Source organism: Chaetura pelagica, unplaced genomic scaffold, assembly GCF_000747805.2.
Source record: "Chaetura pelagica isolate M959 unplaced genomic scaffold, ChaPel_1.0 scaffold37, whole genome shotgun sequence".
Classification (NCBI taxonomy): Eukaryota; Metazoa; Chordata; class Aves; order Apodiformes; family Apodidae; genus Chaetura; species Chaetura pelagica.
In genome coordinates, this window is record NW_009954567.1 from 1874900 (window position 1) to 1883136 (window position 8237).

An 8237-nucleotide genomic window follows, 5' to 3' on the forward strand; every position below is an offset into this window, starting at 1 on the left:
CTGCTGAAGGTTCCAGCATTTTATTTCTTGTTTTTCCATTGACTCTGTGACAAAGAATTTTTTTCTGCCCTTCATTGTCTCTAATTTCTAAGTAGAGGCTAGAGATGCTACTTTCTAGCTACTTTTAGTAGTTAAAATCAGTCAGTAATATTTTATTAAAAATATAATTTTTCTGGAAATACTGATCTTGCAAACAGAAGAAATTCAAAGGTTGAAAAACCTTTTTGGTTTGCCAAAACTTTTGCTGGAAAAAAAAGGCCACTTTTGCCAAAACTTCAGTAGAAAAAATGTATTTATGCTCCAAAACAGAACTTCTGATCAGAGAAGTAAGTCTTGCCATTAGAGTTCTCCTTTGGGCTTTAGTGTTCAATTACTTAAACATATTGTTAATCCTCTGGAAGAGATAGAGCATAAATGCCCACATAGGTTTAATTGCATTCTGTGCAAGATACAAACAGGTCATGGGTTGTATCTCTCTGTTGCTATACCAGGGTAAGAGAATTTGAAAGCCCTCAGTTACATCAAAACCAAAAAGGGGAAATAAAAAAATTGTGAAGTTTCAGAAAGTGAAAGAAACATATGTCTCCATCTAGCTTATATATTTATATTTTGAAAGATAATTAGTGAATAATTTTCTGATGAGGTGTGTTTGAAGTACCAGGGGCCTGATTACCACATGTACTACTGCATTAATACTACTACAGTAAGCTACACATTTTGGTGTTAAAATAATGATTAGTTCAGAAATGGTAGCAGCAACTCCTTTCACCTGCAGTCTGAAGTAGTAACTGTTCCCACATGCACATAGTTGAGAATCAGGACTGTAGATTTAAAAGGTGGTGCCCAATGGGGAGTCAAATGCCTTGCAAGCCCGATGAGATTTACATTCTTGGTCATCGAAATTTTACTTGGTATTTTGTGTTGCTTCGTAATCTATAAGGCTTTACTGAATTCCTCAGTCAGTGAAGCAACCTGTTGGAAATAAATCTATCTGAAGGACTTATATCCACAAGATAACCCGCAAAAGGACTGACAAAATCAGTTTAAAGACATTAAGCACTTGTGTGATCCTATGTTGGATAGTGTCTTTTTCATAGTGAATAAGTTTGATCCTTCAGAAACTGCCAGAAATTTTGCCAAAGCACAAGCGGGATCTGATGGTGAACTGGAGAAAAGTCTTTGCAATATTCTGAAGGATGAAATGACAGATGCCATGGGATCCACAGTGTTGGGCTGGATGGGCTGCAAGGGACTGAGTCACGTGTGGGAGATTCTCCCCTCTCCCAGACTGCAGAAGCTGGCTGGACAGGCTTTCATGCTCCTCCCTGTGCCACTGTCACTGCACAATGAGGTGCTGGCACAAGGATGTTTTTCATCTGGACATGAATGGACAGTTCATGACAAAAACAGAGGTGAGCAGGAGTTTTTATCACAGTGTTCAATGGAGGACAAAATGCCTTTCTTTTAAAATAGAAGATTTCTCCACTGAAATACTGATTTCCCAGAAAGATTTTGCTTTCTGTAAAATAACCTCCCAAAACAACAAAAAGCAACCCAAACAACCAAAAAAACCCCTATAGATTTGATTTTCTATTTTTCTGAGAAGGAATATTGTAAGTTTTCAGAGGACCAAAGATATCTACTGCTATTCACTTTGAAAAACTGTTTCAATTGTTTTTTATTGCTATACATGGTTTGGTGTTTTCCCCTATTGTCTGTTCCATAACACAATCATGTCTAAACTATGTGGTGACATGCTGAGTGAAGAAAACAAAAGAAAAATTTGAAATAGCAGTACAAATAGATGATATGTGATGACATTGAATTAACTTGAACAGTTCAGCCAACTGAAAATGAAGAATGACAAATTACATAATTGGATTAAAAAATGTGTGATGTTCCCATATTTTGAAATGCATATTTTGCAGAATTTCTATTTTACTGCATTTTTTGTAGGTTTTTTTTCAAAACTTCTTTCCTCATACAAAGCCTAACATTGAAACACCTACATGGATTCATTGTTTTAAAACAGAAATGGTTAAGAGATTAGAAGTGTCACTCTAACTAATAAACTAGCTTAGTGTTATGCTGGTGTGAGACCTATTCCCTTGGGTACTTTAGAGCCAAACGTTCAAGTCTCTTCAATTACTGCTAGTGGCCCAGGGCTCTCTGGCTCCTCTTGGCAGCCCTGGAGATGGAGTGCAGAGTTGAGGCAGCAGCACAGTCTGGACACAATGCCATTCTGAGTGACACCAGGCATTTCAGCACAATTCACTTTTTGGCAGGAAAGGGGTGTTTTGGTGCTGAAGTTGGCACAGGATGGCACAACTTGGGTGAGAAGCAGGTCCCATTCTCCGTGTACATCCCATGTCCTGCACATAGCAGTGTGCCCATCTTGTGCTGCTTTGGGGATGCTACTGCCCAGCTGCCCTCTGCCCCACAGCAGTGTATCAGCCATTGGCAGTGTTCATTTCTTCCAGCCTTGTGCTTGCAGCGGGGGTCTTCATTCCTTGGTGTTCCATATCTTCTCTGTTTTCTATTGTGCTGTATGAAGCATTGCTGCTGGCAGCTTGTGGTGACAGCATTGCGCCATGAGTATTTAAACAAACACTTATTTACACATCGTGAGCACAGCATCCTTATTAAAACCCATGGAGGAGAGGCAGAGATTTTCTGAGTCATTTTAGATAATTGCAACTATTCAGCAGCTCAAAATGGCTGAACAAATATTCTTTCTGTTCTGTGGAAATCTTTATGTCCGTTTTTACATCCACATGTTTGTGTGGGAAGAAAATTATTTCGTTCTGATTCAGAATAATTTACCCGTCACTATGCCTATCTCACACTTGAATAATAAAACTGGGGCTAACAGTGGAATGCAAGTAGGGGGTTGTTGCAAATGAGGTCTTTCATTCAACAACAAAAAATGGAATATTAGATTATTTTGTTTGATTCTTGTGGCACATAAAACAAGACAGAGTGAGAGAATAAATAGTTCTGTATGCTTTTACCACTAGAGTTTTTTGACATAATTGCTTTCCTTCTTTGCAAACAAAACCTAACAAAGAAGAAAAGCAAGATTAAATGGAAGATAATTAATTTTCATCTAACAAATGTTTTATCAGTTACAGACTGTTCAGATGTTATGAGAAATACAATACAATAATAAAATTAAAATTAACTTTCCTTTATCTCAAGAAAACAGATTTTACTGGGAACAAAAGACTTGTGTTGCAGCAACCACTTAGAGAGAAGCTGACAGTAACACTCAAAGGTAAACAGAGAAGGTGACAGCTAATTGCAGATGTAGGAGGGAAGTGTCAGTCTAAGAGTTCTGTCTGCTCTCTGGGTTTGAGAAATCTGTGCTGAGTTAGGCCATTCCAGGGTTGTCTCAGTATAGACTGGTTGAGAGTAACAGTCCCAAGGAGGTGTTCTGTTGGCATCACTAGCATTGTGGCAATGATATTTTGGGAATGTTTGACACTGGCCCAATCTTTGTAAGTGACCTGGATGTTGGGATCAAGAGCACCCTGAGGAATTTTGCTGATGACACCAAGATGAGTGGAGAGGCTGACACTCCAGAAGGGAGAGCCACCCTCCAGGATGGCCTGGATGGGCTGGCGGAGTGGGCTAGCAGAAACCATATGAAGTTGAACAGAGAGAAGTGTAAGGTCTTGCACCTGGAAACACATAACCTAGAAGTGCAGTTCAAACTGAGACCCACCTGGCTGGAGAGCAGCCCTGTGGAAAGGGACCTGGAGGTCTTGGTGAATAACAAGCACAACATAAGTGACCAGTGTGCTGCAGCAACAAGGAAAGCCAACAGGATGCTGGGCTGTATCAACAAGGGCATCACCAGCAGAGATAAAGAAGTCATACCACTCTATTTGTTGTTTGTCACACCACACTAGCCTAATTAAGCCTTCACTTGTGCATGATGAGACTCATGCAAAGATATTTTTCATATTAATTTTTGCCTATTCTTACTACCCTAAATCTACCCTCTGTCATTTTAGAACCACTACCCCTTTTCTTATCACTACAGTCTCTGATGAAAAGTCTCTCACCATCTTTCATGCTGTAAGGTCTCCCTAAATCCTCTTCTCCAGGCTAAACAGCCCCAACTCTCTCATCCTGTCTTCATAGAAGAGACGCTCCAGCCTTTTGATCACATTTTTGGTTCTCCTCTGTACCCTCTGCAACAGGTCCATGTGTTTCCTGTGTGGAGGGCTCCAGAGCTGTACACAGTATCACAGAATCATAGAATCATATAGTGCCAGGTTGGAAGGGCTGTCAAGGATCATCTGGTCCAACCATTTTAGGTATTTATATGGTTCATCACCTTGTCAAACTGAGACTTAAAACTGTCTAACGTGGGGTAATCTACCACTTCCTTTGGGAGACTATTCCAATATTTGCCTGTGCTCATGGTGAAAAATTTACCTTGTGTCCAATAGGAATCTTCAAAGGAGCACCTTGTGCCCATTACCCCTTGTCATTTCCGTGATACATCTTGGTTTAAGAAGTGTTGGAACATTGTGATAAGGTCCCTCCAAGCTCTCTTTTCTCGAGGCTGAACAAACCTAGTTTTCTCAGTGTGTCCTCATATGGCAGGTCCTCCAGTCCTCTGAATATCCTTGTGGCCCTTTTCTGGACCCTCTCCAGCCTGTTCCCATCCTTTTTGTAGAGCAGGGACCAAAACCGAATGCTGGCAACTCAGTATCAGTTATTATAAAAGTACTTGTGTTTTTCCAAAACCTTTTAATTTCCTAAACTTCATGTAGATCATGTGAACTCTACCTGACCCTTCAGTATGGTGCAAACGCAGTACACTGTGGAAAAATACTAACACTATCCTGTTCATTAGCACAGGTAGCTAGAAACCCATTCAGTGTGACATTTTGTTAGTGATGCTAGAAGCATTTAGCATTTCACATTTTAAGTTGTACATGTTTTGCTAGTACTTCTAATGTGTTGGGTGTTGCATTGTTGTTTTTTATGACAAATTACAGCAATTGAAACTGGAAAGAATCGTTAGCAAACCAAAAGGAAAATAACTTGTCAAATGTCTTTGATACAATTCTTATAAGTCTTAAAGTTATTATTACAAAGATACTTTCAAGAACGCAGAGCTCATCCATATGAACGTGAAGTACTGCTGGGTTTATTTTAGATATTAATTGGTTACTTAGTCAGATCTTCAGCACTGACTTGGAATATGTGCCTGTCCCCCTGTTTTCTAGCCCTAGGGTTAGACTGGCTCTTGAGAGACACACAGGTCACATTAATGTCTTTGAAGAATTTGCTGATATTTGTTATCAGCAAATATTTAGTAATTACAGTAGTTAAGCCTCTTATGTACAGCAGGCAATATTATTTTCAGAGATATTGACTATTGGAAATACATATCCTACTTTCTAACAAAATAATACAGCTGTGAAACCCAGGAGGTGAAAAGTGTAAGACAAATTTTTCCCTATGAAAAAACATACTTTTCCAGCCTCCTGAATAGTTTTACTATCCATGCAATTTCAGAAATGTGCCAGTCTTCTGCTAAGAACCTTTGTCAGTGCCTTTAATCAATTATTTACCAAATCCTCAGGCTTCTGAAACATCAGTTCCCTAAAATCATGGGGGTTTCTGTACTGGTGTTCTAACTCAGAAGAGGGATACTAAGAGGTCAGGCACTGATATTAGCCCTAAGTGTAGTAGTGTTGAAGGCAACTTTGAGGGAAAAAACCTGAAAGACTCAGAGGATTAATCTGTAGTACAGAAAGTTCAGAGAATATCCTTGTGGCCCTTTTCTGGACCCTCTCCAGCCTGTTCCCATCCTTTTTGTAGAGCAGGGACCAAAACCGAATGCTGGCAACTCAGTATCAGTTATTATAAAAGTACTTGTGTTTTTCCAAAACCTTTTAATTTCCTAAACTTCATGTAGATCATGTGAACTCTACCTGACCCTTCAGTATGGTGCAAACGCAGTACACTGTGGAAAAATACTAACACTATCCTGTTCATTAGCACAGGTAGCTAGAAACCCATTCAGTGTGACATTTTGTTAGTGATGCTAGAAGCATTTAGCATTTCACATTTTAAGTTGTACATGTTTTGCTAGTACTTCTAATGTGTTGGGTGTTGCATTGTTGTTTTTTATGACAAATTACAGCAATTGAAACTGGAAAGAATCGTTAGCAAACCAAAAGGAAAATAACTTGTCAAATGTCTTTGATACAATTCTTATAAGTCTTAAAGTTATTATTACAAAGATACTTTCAAGAACGCAGAGCTCATCCATATGAACGTGAAGTACTGCTGGGTTTATTTTAGATATTAATTGGTTACTTAGTCAGATCTTCAGCACTGACTTGGAATATGTGCCTGTCCCCCTGTTTTCTAGCCCTAGGGTTAGACTGGCTCTTGAGAGACACACAGGTCACATTAATGTCTTTGAAGAATTTGCTGATATTTGTTATCAGCAAATATTTAGTAATTACAGTAGTTAAGCCTCTTATGTACAGCAGGCAATATTATTTTCAGAGATATTGACTATTGGAAATACATATCCTACTTTCTAACAAAATAATACAGCTGTGAAACCCAGGAGGTGAAAAGTGTAAGACAAATTTTTCCCTATGAAAAAACATACTTTTCCAGCCTCCTGAATAGTTTTACTATCCATGCAATTTCAGAAATGTGCCAGTCTTCTGCTAAGAACCTTTGTCAGTGCCTTTAATCAATTATTTACCAAATCCTCAGGCTTCTGAAACATCAGTTCCCTAAAATCATGGGGGTTTCTGTACTGGTGTTCTAACTCAGAAGAGGGATACTAAGAGGTCAGGCACTGATATTAGCCCTAAGTGTAGTAGTGTTGAAGGCAACTTTGAGGGAAAAAACCTGAAAGACTCAGAGGATTAATCTGTAGTACAGAAAGTTCAGATAAGTAGTTTTGGCAAACTAGAACAAAAACATGAACAAAGGAGATCTACCATAATGACCTTTTTATTCAAGCAGAGATGTGCCTGATAATGCACAAAATGCTCAAATGCCTCTTTGCCTTTAAGTTTACCAGCAGATGGTTCCGGACATTTCCAGGGAAGTGCAGTGTTGTTGAAAGTACTATTTTGTGCAAGCTGAAATGCTTTTCTGGAGCAAGCTCATTTTGGTGTGGTTTTGGATGAGGGAACCCTGAGCTCTATAGATGGAAGAGAAGATGGGCTGTGCTGTATTATTCTCATGATTCTCATAGAAAAGCAGCAATGGAATCTCAAAGAGCCTCTGACTTCTCCTTGTACAGAGACATGATCAGAGTCAGAGGAAGGTCTCATGTTTGCAATACTAGTTTGAAAAACACTGTTGTATGCAAAGGCTCAGCAGCATCAGTGAATCTGAAATTAATAGATCTGAGCTGCTGACCAGGAACAGGCTTTTGCAGCTGACCCTTAAGATTAAGCAAAGGAGATACTTCCTAATGAGAAACATTAAAATTCTAGGTGGGCATGTTCTGATGCCTACCTTAAGACACTAACACAATTATATAGCAAACTATGCTGTCTCCAGGATTTTAGTGCTTATTCACTGACAAAACCCAAGAACATAAACCTAGTTAATTAGCCAGCTAATTAAATTCAGAGAGGACATAAACCTATTTATACAGAATAATATTTATTACAACAACATATTTTGGAGACAAGGAAGCTCATGGCAGTGTGTCTTTAGAGCAGCAAAGTCCCAGCCCTTAACTAGCCCTACTGAAACCAAAACAAACAAAACATCACCATCATCTTTCAAACTAGATTTCCCAGAATAGTCAGGCTGCTTGTTTATCCAAAGTACAGACCAAAAGTCTTTTAATATACATTAATGAGAAGGTAGAAGTAGTGGGGCATTCTTAATGGGATCTTGACCTAATTAAGATAAAATGAAAATATTCCCTTGGGTACCTGGATTGTATGTGGGTTAAACATTAATTCATATTTCCTGATGTCTCTCTCATAGGGAAAGAATATAAAATATTACATGAACTTGTGCTCTTGAACTGCTAAAATTCGAGCTCACAAAAAAGACAAAAACCTTTGATCCTTCACAGATGACGGGTCCTCAATGAGATGCTGGCAATTCATGATACATCAAGCACTATGAACCACATCCAGCTCTTTCATATTAATACTGTTTTGCCAGATTTAAAATTGGCTTTTGATTAGTCAAGTGAACAGAATGGGAATGTTTCTCTGAGCAAC